The 14,127-nt window shown below is 42.7% G+C and overlaps 1 protein-coding gene across 9 annotated transcripts in view; it reads left to right on the forward strand.

Moving 5' to 3' along the window:
* mctp1a (multiple C2 domains, transmembrane 1a) overlaps positions 1-14,127 on the forward strand; it is a 733,548-nt gene that overhangs the window by 468,705 nt on the left and 250,716 nt on the right. The gene's annotated exons all lie outside the window — the stretch shown is intronic.

Genomic DNA, 14,127 nt, shown 5'->3' on the forward strand with positions numbered 1-14,127 from the left:
AATGGAGGTCTCACCCATTGGCTGGAGAGCCAGCGTGATCCCTCGTTACCTTCATTGGGGAAGAGTGCTGTATTAAGTGCCACTCAGGCACTTTAGTGGTTACCAGTGGGCCTCCCCTTGGATTAAGGACCCTGGGGTGGGGTAGTGGTACTGGCACTGGACTAGTAATCCAGGCTAATCATCTGGGGTTATGGGTTCAAATCCTACCATGGGAGCTGGTGGAATTTAAATTCAATTAATTATCTGGAATTCAAAAGCTAGTCTCAGTAATGGTGACCATGAAACTATTGTCATGAAAAACCACCTGGTTCACTAATGCCCTTTAGGGAATGAAATCTGTTGTCCTTACCTGGTCTGGCCTATATGTGACTCCAGACTTTTAACTGCCCTTAGAAATGGTGTAGCAATTCATCCAAGACAGCCTGGTATGAGGGCAAATGCTGACGTTGCCAGCATCCCATGAAAGAATAAAAAAATTAACATCTTACTTATAAGAGCTTTTACCTAAGTTTGGCAGATATGAATATTTAAAGGATAGCTATGTTGTTGCAATCCCCATAGAGACCGACAACTTTTCAAATAACTGACTTAAAGGAATTGCATGATGAGATTTCAAGTTTTAAGACTTTTGCTGTAACAAAAAAATTAAAAGCACCATTCTCTAAACATTATCCAGTAGGCAACTAATGCTCTAAACTACAGAAAAGATAACCTTTATTAATATTTTAATGCAACCAATAACCTTACATTGCATACGTAGTACAACATGCTCTCCACAGGATTATAGTCTTTATAGGAAACAGTAAACTGTCACTCCCAGCTTCTGATAGGTTCACATCTCCCTATTTCACCCGAGTTGTTATGTCAAGTGACCATTGAAAGGCACTTACCTCAGTTTTTGGAGAATTTCCAAACTTGGAGTTATTTACTCTGGAGGAAATGTTGAGGGGAGACATTAGTTGACTATTCAAAATCCTAAAGGGATAAATCAAAGCTTCAAAAAATATTTGAATTTGTTCCAACTCTGTACACCTTTCCTCATCAAAGCTTCTACCCCATGTCCCTGGTTCTAAACAGTTTAGACTTAATCGCTTTATGTAGAGGACAGAGAACCTGTGGAATAGTAAATCTAAAGAGAATTGGAATTGGCAAGTTAGTAGTTTGAACAGGTAGCTGTCAGTTGAAATTTTAGTGCAGAGAAATATGTGGCTATATATTTTGGGATGAAGAATAAGGAGAGGAAATACATGCTAATTTGCAAAACTTATAAGCAGTAGAAGAGATCTGGCACGCAGTGTAAAAATAATAGGGTAGTAACATTGGGGGATTTCAACTTCCCCAACATTAACTGGGTTAGTCATAATGTGATAGGTTTAGAGGGAGCAGAATTCTTAAAATGCATACAGGAGAGCTTTTTAAACCAGTATGTAGAAGGACCTACAAGAGATGGGGCAGGCCTGGAGTTAATTTTAGGGAATGAAGCCGGGCAAGGGGGGGACAAGCATTTTGCAGATAGTGATCATACTTCTGTTAGATTCAAGGTTGTTATGGAAAAGGACAAGGATGGGCCAGAACTCTGACTTCTAAATTGGGGGAAGGCCAATTTTAATAAGATCAGATATGATTTGGCCAGAGTGGACTGGGAGCAGCTACTTTTAGGTAAATCTGCATCAGAGCAGTGGGACTTATTCAAGAAGGAAATAGGGAGAGTACAGGACCAACATAAAACAGTAAAGACAAAGGGTGGGACCAACAAATCCAGGGAACCCTGGATGTCGAGGGATATACAGGATTGGATAAAGAGAAAAAGGGAGGCTTATGGCAGAAAACGAGGGCTCAAAACAGCGGAAGCTGTAGGAAGAGTATAGAATGTGTAGGGGGAACTTGAAAAGGAAATTAGGAGAACAAAAAGGGGGCATGAAAAAACATTGGCAGATAAAATAAAGGAAAATCCGAAGTTATTTTACAAGTACATTAAGAATAAGAGGATAACTAGGGAAAGAGTAGGGCCCATTAAGGACCATAGTGGTAATTTGTGTGTGGAGCCAGATGACGTAGGTAGGGTTCTAAATGAATACTTTGTCGGTGTTCACAAGTGAGAAGGATGACGTGGGTATGGAAATCAGGCAGGTAGACTGTGATATAATTAAAGAAATTAGCATTGAAAGGGGGGAGGTTCTAAGTGGTCTGGCAGACTTAAATAAATCTCCAGGCCTGGATGAAATGTATCCCAGGCTGTTGAGTGAGGCAAAGGAGGAGATAACAGGGGTGCTGGCAATAATTTTCAATACCTCTCTGGCCACAGGAGAGGTGCCAGAGGACTGGACGACAGCCAACGTGGTACCATTATTCAAGAAGGGAGGAAGGGATAAACCAGGGAACCATAGGCCAGTCAGTCTAACCTCAGTGGTGGGGAAACTATTGGAAGCAATTCTGAGGGACAGAATTAATCTACACTTGGAGAGGCAGGGATTAATCAAGGACAGTCAGCATGGTTTTGTTAAGGGGAGGTCATGCCTGACCAATTTGATTGAATTTTTCGAAGAGGTGTGTAGATAAGAGCAATGCATTTGACGTAGTCTACTTGGACTTCAGCAAGGCTTTTGGTAAGGTCCCACATAGGAGACTGATAACAAAGGTAAGAGCCCATGGGATCCAAGGCAATTTGGCAAATTAGATCCAGAATTGGCTGAGTGACAGGAAGCAGAGGGTGATGGTCAAGGGATGTTTTTGTGACTGGATGCCTGTGTCCATTGGGGTTCCACAGCGATCAGTGTTGGGTCCCTTGCTGTTTGTGGTATATATAAAAGATTTAGACTTGAATGTAGGTGGGTTGATCAGTAAGTTTGCGGATGACACAAAAATTGGTGGGGTGGTAAATACGAGGATAGCCTTAGATTACAGGAGGATATAGACCGGCTGGTCAGATAGGCTGATCAGTGGCAAATGGAATTTAATCCGGATGAATGTGAGGTGATGCACTTGGGCAGGGCAAACAAGGCACGGGAACACACGATTAATGGTAGGATCCTGGGAAGTACCGAGGATCAGAGGGACTTAGGTGTAAATGTCCACCAGTTCCTTAAGGTGGTGGGACAGGTAGATAAATTGGCTAAGAAGGCATATGGGATAATTGCCTTTATTAGCTGAGGCATAGAGTATAAGAGCAGGGAGATTATTGCTGGAGCTGTATAAAATGCTGGCCAGGCACAGCTAGAGTATTGCATGCAGTTCTGGAATCCGCATTATAGGAAGGATGTGATTGCACTAGAGAGAGTGCAGAGGAGATTTACCAGGATGTTGCCTGGGCTGGAGAGTTTTAGTTACGTGGAGAGATTGGATAGACTGGGGTTATTTTCCCTGGAGCAGAGGAGATTGAGGGGGGACATGATTGAGGTGTACAAAATTATGAGGAGCATAGGTAGGGTAGACAGGAAGGAACTTTTCCCCTTGGCGGAGGGAGAAATAACCAGTGGGCATAGAGTTAAGGTAAGGGGCAGGAGGTTTAGAGGGGATATGAGGAAGAATTTTTTTCACCCAGAGGGTGTTGGGAATCTGGAACTCACTGCCTGAAAGGGTGGTAGAGGCAGAAACTTTATAACATTTTTGAAGTATTTGGATGTGCACTTGCAATGCCATGGCAAGCAAGGCTATGGGCTTAGTGCTGGAAAATGGGATTAGAATAGTTAGGTACTTGTTCAACTAGCGCAGACGTGATGGGCCGAAGGACCTTTTTCTATGCTGTAGACCTCTATGACTTTATGACAATTTTTTAAAGGTAGGAAAGGAAGTTGATAAAGCTGTTATTAAATTAATGTGAGATTCCTGGTATGCTATTTGATCTTGAACTGAGCTGACAACCCTATATTCTCTCCATCACCAACAGAGCCTACTTGCAGCTCAGTAAATGCACATATCCCCATCCCTGCCTTAGCCCACTTGCTGCTGAAATCTTCACCCATGCTTTAATTACCACCAGACTCAATTATTCCAATGTTCTCCTGGTCAACCTCCCATCTTCTATTCTTTGTAAACTTCAGCTCATCCAAAACTCTGTTTCTCATATCCTGACTTGCACCAAGTTCCATTTACCCATAACCCCTATGTTCACGGATCTACGTTGCTTCCCGGTCCAGCAATTTAAAAGCCACATTGTTGTGTTCAAATCTCTCCACAGCATTACCCCCTCTTTATCATTGTGACTCCAGCCCTACAATGGAGAGATCTCTGCATCCCTCCAGTTCTGGCCTTTGTGCATCTCCAATTTTCTTCACTGGAGCATTGGTGGCTGTGTGTTCAGTTGCCTAGGCCATCAGCTTTGGTATTCCCTCCCTAAACCTCTCCATTCTCTACCTCTCTCTCAATTTTGAGCAGATATTTGGCCACCTGTCCTAGTACCTTATGTGACTTTGTGTTTAATTTAGGTTGGTAACATTCCTGCGAAACACAATGGTATATTTTACAACATTACTGTTTTACTGCCTCCTTAGGAGGTTCCCAGCACCACAGATGCCAGTCTTCAGCCTATTTGATTCACCCCATGTGATATCAAGAAACAGCTGGGATACTGCAAAGGCTATGAGCTCTGACAATATTCCAGCAAGAGTACTGAGGACTTGTGCTCCAGGACTTGCCGCACCGCTAGCCAAGCTGTTTCAGTATAGCTACAACACTGGCATCTACCCAGAAATATGGAAAATTGCCCAGATATGTCCTGTACACAAGAGGCAGGACAAATCCAACCCGGCCAATTACCACCCCATCAGTCTACTCTCAATTATCAGTGAAGTGATGGAAGGGGTTATCAGTGGTGCTATCGAGTGGCACTTGCTTTGCAATAACCGGCTCACTGATGCTCAGTTTGGGTTCCACAAGGATCACTCAGCCTGACTTCATTACAGCCTTGGTTCTAACATGGACAAAAGAGCCGAACTCCAGAGGTGAGATGAGAGTGACTACCCTCGACATCAAGGCAGCATTTGGCTGAGAGTGCCATCAAGGAGCCCTAGCAAATCTGGAGTCAATGGGATTCAGGGGAAAACTCTCCAGTGGTTGGAGTCATACCTGGCATAAAGGAAGATGGTTGTGATTGTTGGAGGTCAGTCACCTCAGCTCCAGGACACCACTGCAGGATTTCCTCAGGGTGGGGTCCTAGGCCCAACCATCTTTGGCTGCTTCATCAACGACCTTCTTTCCATCATAAGGTCAGAAGTGGGGATGTTCGCTGATGATTGCACAATCTTTGGGCACCATTCATGACTCCTCAGATACTGAAGCAGTCCATGTCCAAATGTAGCAAGACCTGGACAATAACCAGGCTGGGGCTGACAAGTGGCACCACACAAGTGCCAGACAATGACCATCTCCAACAAGAAAGAATCTAACCATCGCTCCTTGGCATTCAATGGCATTATCACCTCTGAATCCCCTACTATCAACTTCCTGGGGGTTACGATTGACCAGAAACTGAACTGGACTAGCCATATAAATACTGTGGCTACAAGAGCAGTCCAGAAGCTAGGAATCCTGCAGAGTGTAACTTACCTCCTGACACCCCAAAAGCCCACTATCCACTATCTACAAGGCACAAGTCAGGAGTGTGATGGAATACTCCCCACTTGCCTGGATGAGTGCAGCTCCAACAACACTCAAGAAACTTGACACCATCCAGGATAAAGCAGCTCGCCTGATTGACATCCATCCAGCAACATTCACTCCTTACACCACCGACGCACAGTGGCAGCAGTGTGTACCATCTACAAGATGCACTGCGGGAACTCACCAAACCTCCTTAGACAGCACCTTGCAACCCACAACCATTACCATCTAGAAGGACAAGGGCACCAGATATGTGGGAACACCACCACCTAGAAATTCCTCCCCAAGCCACACACCATCCTGACTTGGGAATATATCACAGTTCCTTCACTGTCGCTACGTCAAAATCCTGGAACTCCCTTCCTAACAGCACTGTGGGTGTATCTACACCACATGGACTGCAACAATTCAAGAAGGCAGCTCACTACAACCTTCTCAAGGGCAATTAGGGATGGGCAATAAACGCTGACCTAGCCAGCGATGCCCACATTGCATGAGTGAATAAAAAAAATTAAAGGCTCTATATAAATGCAAATTGGTGTTGTTGTTGATCATAGGATTTATAAATGCAATTTTTGAAAAAGAGTAAAGGTATAAGGTCACAAGTAGAAACCAGGGGGAATTTTATCAGGCAGTCATGGAGACAGTGGGGTGGGGGAGGTGAAGAGGCAAGGGAAATTAGAGAAAATGGTAGTCTCTGCCAACTTTTCCCAGAGGCAGCTTCTGTGCACTTATGACAACCCACGCCAAAGCAGTGGGAAGCCAATTGTAGTTGTTGATGAAGCAATTAGCGGACATGTTCCAAGGGCAATGGAATTTTATCGGTGGGAGCCCACAGTGTCTGCCATTTGTCAACTCACAGTAATGAATGACAGGAGGTTGGAGCACCACAAAAATAATTTGCAATCTGCAAATTAGGGACTGGATTTTACCAACCCTCTAGGGACAACCTGAGAGGTGAGGAGGCCCATAAAATGGAGAGGGAAGGCAGAGGGTGGTGTGCCCATCAACCTCCCACTGTCCAGGCATATCACCAACAGCAAGGAAAGTGGAGGACAGCCCTCTCGCTCAGAAGTCACTTAACTGGCCAGTTAAGGGCTTCTTCCTGTCGCCACTGGTATTTTACCAGTGGCAGGTGGGCCTACTACCTCATGGGGAGACTGCCTAGTAAACCCTGATAGCCTCCCAATGGGCTAATCTGGCCTAATTAGGCACCCACTGGCCCATGGAGAGGACTCCTGGCAGCAATGGGCTCCCCCATCATGGTGACACCCCACCCTGCACCCCTCCCCCCAGGCCCCTTGCTGGGGCTTACCTGACTGGCTTGGCGCCTTACCTTCTTGAAAGTGCAGCGACCATCACTGTATCCTCTTGACTGAGAGAAGTCCCATCAGTGGCCACAGCTCCTAGAGGTGCTGCTGATCTGCTGGTCCTCCGATTGGTCAGTAAGCTCCTGGAATCTGTTATAAAGGTGGCCGAGTTGCTACTATTGATAATAGAATTGATCTGCAGACACTTCTTGGAAGGAAACATTAAGTTTATTTACAATACACTCAGCAACAACTACACATGTACTTTCAATTCCAACTCTACTTTTACATTGTTTGCTGAGGTAACCCACACTATTCTCCTATTGGTTACTACAGATCATGTGATTTTCCTAATACGCATTATTCTTAAAGGTAATTACACACTAAATAAAACCATAGTTACTGCATTCCTCCCCCTTTAACTCGGCTATACATATTATATTTACAAGTACATATTTTTCAAGACTACAAAATATTCAGACTGGGTAAGGAATTTGCAAGTTCAGTCTTTCAGGTGGCTTCCTGGTATGTGCGGAACATTGCAGCTCCATAACATCAGGTTCTTTGTTAGGAATCTCCTTTTCCGGGGTTGCTTGAACATCAGGTGCTTCGGTGGATACTTGCAGTCCTGTATCCTTGACTCTTACAGGAACATCAGACATGTCAGTCCTGGGTTGAGTATCCTCAACAGAAAACACAGATCCGTTCATGATCATTGGTGGAACCAAATCTTGGTGATTTGTCACTCTCTTCCTTAAATCGTCCACATGTTTCCGTTTGATCCGGCCTTCCACCTCCACGTGGCAAGGTTGAGGTCCAGTCACTGCATTTATTTCACTCAGTAACCACTTTGGTCCTTCTCCAAAGTTCTTCAAGTATACCTTCTCTCCTGTGGTAAATTTCCTCTCATGACTATACCAGTCATATCTAGTTTTCTGGCTTCCCTGAATTCTTTCTACCTTTCCCTCTAAATTTGGCATTACTAAGCTCAATCTCATCCTGAGATGGCATTTCAAAAATAACTCTGCAGGTGTGACACCTGTTTTTGTGTAAGGGGTAATCCTGTAATGAAAAAGAAAGCGTGCTAACTTGGTTGTTAAGGAATCGCCTGCCTTGAATGTTTGCACTACCCTTTCAGCCAGCCCATTTGAGGAAGGGTGGTACGATGCAATTTTTACAGGAGTGATACCGTTGAGGCTGGTAAACTGTTGAAATTCAGCATTTGTAAATGCCATGCCATTATCAGAAATAACCACTTCTTGTTGTCCATGAATGGCAAAACTTCAACGTAGTTTCTCAATTGTAGTGGTCGATGTTGGTGACTTGACTTCATATATGCCAAACCATTTTGAATGGGCATCGAAGTCTCAGGAAAGGTCCAATGTAGTTAATGTGTAACCACATCCAGGGTCTACCTGGACACTCCCAAGGGTATAACGGAGCTGTCGTTGGCAACTTTTGCAGTTGCTGACATTGCACACAATGCTTCACTAAACTCTATTTCGGCATCCATCCTAGGCCACCATAGATAACTGCGTGCTATGGTCTTCATGCGAGAAATTCCAAGATGTGCACTGTGTAGTTCAATGAAAAGTGGCTCCCTTCCCTTTGGAGGAATTATCATTCATGTTCCCCACAATAAGGTGCCCTCCTGGCTGGTTATTTCATGTCTTCTGTTGAAGTACGGTTTCATTTCACCAGATTCGGGCTCTTGTGACCAACCATGCAGCACTTGTTCTCATAATTGAGATAGGACTGGGTCCCGACTTGTCCAGTCTCTGATCTGTCGAGCGCACACTGGTGAGAAATCTGAAATTTAACAGCAAAACAAATTCCTGTGAAACTGGGACATGTTCATCATTTTCTTGTAAAGGCAAATGACTAAGTGTATTGGCGTTTGTGATTTGATTGCCAGGCCTATGTATGAAAGTATATTCAAATGCAGCCAGAATGAAAGTCCTATTAGTATTTCTGTATCTTCTTTCTACATGCCTCCTTTCTCATGCAGATTTTAATCTTGGCCTTTTTGACTTCACTATTGGTCAGACTTCTCTCAGGTGCAAGCTCAACTTATCTGAGCTCAGTGGCTGAGTGTCCCAAAATTTCATTATCTGTCTGCGTTTTGGAAAATTCTGCGACTTTTGCTTCCAAAGCCTCTTTGGCTTCATTTAGCTGATTCTTCAGCTCTTCTGTCTATTTTTTGTATTTGCTGCCTCCTGGAAAATTGAACATTGTTTTGGCTTCTCTGCCAACTCCTCCTTCAGTTTGTTCAGGGAAGTTCTGAATTCTTTCTGTTTCTCTTCATACTTTGCCAGAGGTAGAAACCTTGATCTGAGGGCAACTTATAGTGTGTGAAGGTCTTTCAACAGGTTTTCTTTTTCTCTGCGAAGGTTGCTCACTTCGTCTCGAACTCTGACATCAGGCAGGGTCTCTTTGAGTTTCTTTTGCTGTTCTTCCAGGTTTTGGCTTAAGACAGCCCGTGTTTCTTCAGGCTGTTGAGTCCTCACACACTCCTTTTCCAAAACAGGAATGCTTCCTGCTCCCTTTTGGAATCTCAGTGGCAAATCAAGGTTGATTTCCCTTAGCCAATTTCACTCTAGGAGGCTTGGTCCTCTGCATCTGAATACCAACACTGGTAGCTTTGCAATTGACTTCCATAATGGACAGCTACTCTACTTATGCCTTTTACATGAATGTCTTCACCTGTGTGTGTTTTTAGTTTGGTAGCTGTTTCTTCTAAGCTTATTTAATGTTCACCATAGTTCATATATCTGTAAGTATGTTCCCCAATTACTGTACTGGAAGCTCCCGTGTCCACTTCCATTCTAACAGGTGTGCCATTTACTTTCACTGTGACAAATATTGGTTCTGTCTTTCCATCTTTCAGATTAAATGACAAATAAATGCCTGAATTTGTTGTTTCAGGCTCTTGTACATGGTAGATTTCATTGAGCTTCTTTTGTTTACAAGCCTGCTTGAATCTTTCCTTGCACTGTCTCATTATCTGTCCATTTCTGTAACAATGGTAGCATTTGATTTTTCTAAACTGCCAATCGCTAAAAGACTGCTTGTTTCCACCTCTATTAAAATTATCTTTGATTTCAGTGCAAAATTATTTTCCTTTATTCTTCGGCTTGTGGGAACTGTTGCCCACTTTTCGCAGAATCTTGCATTTTCATGCCTTTCTCGGCTGGAGTTTCCTGCCCGATGCAGTGAATGCCACCATTTTGCGCACCCCTTATGGCTTTTGAATCTTTTACTTTTTGAATAGTGTCCTCGTTCACACCACATACTAAACGATCTCTGTGCATGTCATTTAGAGATGTACCAAACTCACAATGTTCAAACTTGCCACATAGTATGCAATTGTCTCACCCAGGGCTTTATTTTGTGAATTAAACCTGAGCTTTTGCATCGGTATTGAACACTTTGGTTGATAATGACCCTTCACAAGGTACACCAATTCATCAAATTTTTTCGAATCTGGGGTACTAAGTGCCATCAAACTTTGAATCAAGCTGTAGGTTTTCTTCCCATAAGTGTTTAAGTGGATCGCTCGCCTCTTCTCTTCCCCCGTAATCTCGTTCACTTGAAAAAAGAACATGAGGCGTTCTATGTATTGAGACCAATCATCCATGGCTGGATCAAAAGGATCAATTCTCCCAAATTGCAGCATTTTTAGAGAGGATAACTTCTTCAATTCTAACGGAACTTGCTACTTGCAATCACTGGGCGAGATACAGTGCTGATTTCTTTTTAACTTGATTTTTTTTCTATTCAATTGTGTTTTATCCACATTGCCAATTTGTTGTGAGTGTGGTTGAGCTGCTACTATTGACAATAGAGTTGATCTGTAGACACTTCTTGGGTGGAAACATTAAGTTTATTTACAAAGCACCCAGCAGCAACTATATGTCTGCTTTCAACTCCAACTCATTTCTTTTCACTGTCTGCTGGGGTAGCTCCTGCAACTCTCCTATTGGTTACTATACATCATCTGATCTTTCCTAACAAGCATTATTCTTAAAGGTTCACCACACACTATTTAAAACTATAATTATTACAGAGTCAGTCTCCTCTCTTTTAAGGGAATGGGAGCTCCAACAGCAACTAATTAGCTGCCAGATGGACCTAATCTGCATCTGAGGTGTGTTTCTCATGGCTTTCCAGCCCATTATCGGGGCCCCACCACCCTGACAAACCTCAGTCCTAAAAATGCAAATCGGCAAACCTGAGGTCATCTGCAGACAAAGGCATTGCATGATTATCTCTTGGATACTGTCTTCACAGATAGTGTTGGTGGTGAAGAAGTATCTGCCATTTCCTCTGGCCATTTTGCACCTCCATTTCACTCTCACTTTTCCCATTCACCTCAGCAACAATCTCACAGCAGACACAGTGAAGGCTGCCAGTCAGATTGCAATCTCACGCCAAATTGCATCCCTGCCATGGCACTATTTTGAAAAAAAGCATCGGAGTTATCCCTGGTGTCCTGGCCAATATTTGTGCCTCAATCAACATCACAAAAAACAGATAACCTGGTCATTATCTCCTTATAGTTTGTAGGAGTTTGCTTTGTGCAAATTGTTTGCTGCATTTCATACATTACAAATTTACTACACTTTAAGAGTATTTCATAGGCTTTGATGTGTTTTGAGACATCCGATGGCCATGAAAAGTACTATATCAATGCAAGTCTTTCTTTCCTAAAATCAAGCTTCTTGAGTGTTGCCTGGATGATTGTAGCTCCAATAACACTCAAGAAACCTGACACTATCCAGGACAAAGAAGTACATTTGGTTGGCACCCCATCCACAAACATCCACATACCATCAATGTACAGTGGCAGCAGTGCAGGAACTCACCAAGGCTCCTTAGACAGCACCTTCCAAACCCACCACCACTACCATCTGGAAGGACAAGGGCAGCAGATACATGGGAACATCACCACCTCGAGGTTCCCCTCCAAGTCACTCACCAGCCTGACTTGAAAATATGTTGTTCCTTCACTGTCTCTGGGTCAAAATCCTGGAACTCCCTCCCTAGCAGCACTGTGAATGAATGAAAAAAATACACATTGCGAAAGTTGCAGTTGTTATGTCCAAGCTGAGTAAGGCACTGTGGAACAACAGCAACCTGACTGAGAACACCAAACTTTGAACCTACCAAGCCTGTGTCCTCAGTGCACTCCTCTACAGTGGTGAGACCTGGACAACATATGTCGGGCAGGAGAAAAGACTGAAGAGTTTTCATCTTCGCTGTCTCAGACTTATCCTTAACAATTCTTGGCCGGCCAAGATCACCAACTCAGAGGTCCTGGGGCATGTTAATTCCATCAGCATGCACTCATTACTAAACCAACAACATCTGTGCTGAGACACACAAGGTGATGCTTAAATCAGAGTTGACCTCCACGGCGCAAACCATTGTCTAACAAGTTGAAAGCTGCCACCAGGTTTCTTTTTCTTCTCCTCAAACAAGCCACCATCTCTGTTTGGACAGTGATTCCAGAGGCATTCTCTTTAATTAGGCATCTCCAGAAAACTGTAGCAGTAGTCTCTCTGCCAATAATGTTCATGACCCGAACATTGTCCCACCGACCAGAAACAACCTAAGATGGGAAAATTCAGCACATCATTTCTAGTTTCAGATGTATTATTTTATGAAAACTCAAAACCATGAAGAGGGTACAAAAGAGATTTACCAAGATGATGCTGTCAGGAAGATATAATAATTCTCAAAATGTTATTGGAATTTATTGTAGAGTAATAGTGGGGCCTGTGTCTATGAGTCTGTTTCTATGGTGTGGGTGTGGGTGACTTAATTAATTAAAGGTAACTGGTCTGAAGGCTTTGATGTATTAAAAGATAACCTAGGTTTGAAATGTTAAGTAGGTAAACATAGAGGTAAAGGGAACTTTTGCATTTTTGAATAAACCAGACTAGATTGATTTCAAAGGAGGGGTGAAATGTGTCACCTAGCCAGGAGAAGTAAGAAACAGTGCATTTATTTTTCCAAAAGGTTACTGGTAAAATTGGTACTATGAGAGATTTTTATTATCCGGGATGTAAAGTCCAAACACGTAGTGAAACAATGGAAATTTGCATTCAAAGGGCAACGTATGGATAAGTGAGAGAAGACTGTTTGCAAAGGAAGGAATTCTAAGATCCAACAAGTGTGAAACTCCTTCAGCATCTAAGCCTCAAGCTGCTGCCTACAAAGAACTGAAGTTAAGGAAACTCACTTTGAATTGGATTGTTCAGGGTATCATGTTTCTTTGCCTGGGTCTTTTAAATCCTATGTGTCTTACTGTTGCCTTAACGAAAGTGTAACTGGGAGTTAGATTAAATAGGGGATTTAGAAGTTATAATAATAGTAATTTGTAGATCTATGTTTGTACTCAAAATCATTTCTTCTATTAATAAAGGTTTGATTTAGTTTTGTAAGAAACGTATGAGACTCAGTGGTCTTATTGCTACTAAATTCAAGGCACACATCTCGAAATTTATAGAAATAGCAAAACAATTGTGGCAGCTGTTTCACGTTTCCCTTTGGGATTTGAGCAGCTTGGCATTTACCATCGGCTGTGCCATAATAGATGCAAGGAATGAGAAGCTTCATTTGTGAGGAAAGACCACAGAAAGTGAGATTCTTTTCATTTTTCTTTTCAATAAAAATGTTAAGAGATAATCTTATAAAGATGTTCAAAATTATGAAGTGCTTTGATAAAATAAGATAAGTTATGTTTATTGATCATTGAGTCAATAATGAGATGCATAAATCTAAAATCATCACCAGAAAATGAAGGGAAAGGATAGGAAGATTTTTTACACAGCGTAGTTAGAACATGGAAAGCCACACTAGAAACAGTAATGGAAACAGAATCCAGTCGGAATGTTTTTTTTTAAGGGAAATGGATAAATGTGCCTTTATTCTGTGCCATAAAGTTCTATGATTCTCTCTGTGGGAATGGCAAATTCAGAGGAGAGGATCATGGGTCAACTTTGACTTTTGGTCAGCTAATCGGCAACCATGCCAGCTATGAAGAGGTGATTGTGATTTTGAGGCTCTAGCCTCATTGACATTGAACCAACGGAAGAGATACTCAGAAGTGATTCAGAAGAGATATAGCCACTGTATTTAGGACCCATTGAGGGCTTTAGGTGCCTTTGAGGAGAAATATCTGGCAGTGCCTTCCTCCAAATCCAGTGGCAAAAAT

The sequence above is a fragment of the Carcharodon carcharias genome, chromosome 4 (assembly GCF_017639515.1).
Source record: "Carcharodon carcharias isolate sCarCar2 chromosome 4, sCarCar2.pri, whole genome shotgun sequence".
NCBI classification, from domain to species: Eukaryota; Metazoa; Chordata; class Chondrichthyes; order Lamniformes; family Lamnidae; genus Carcharodon; species Carcharodon carcharias.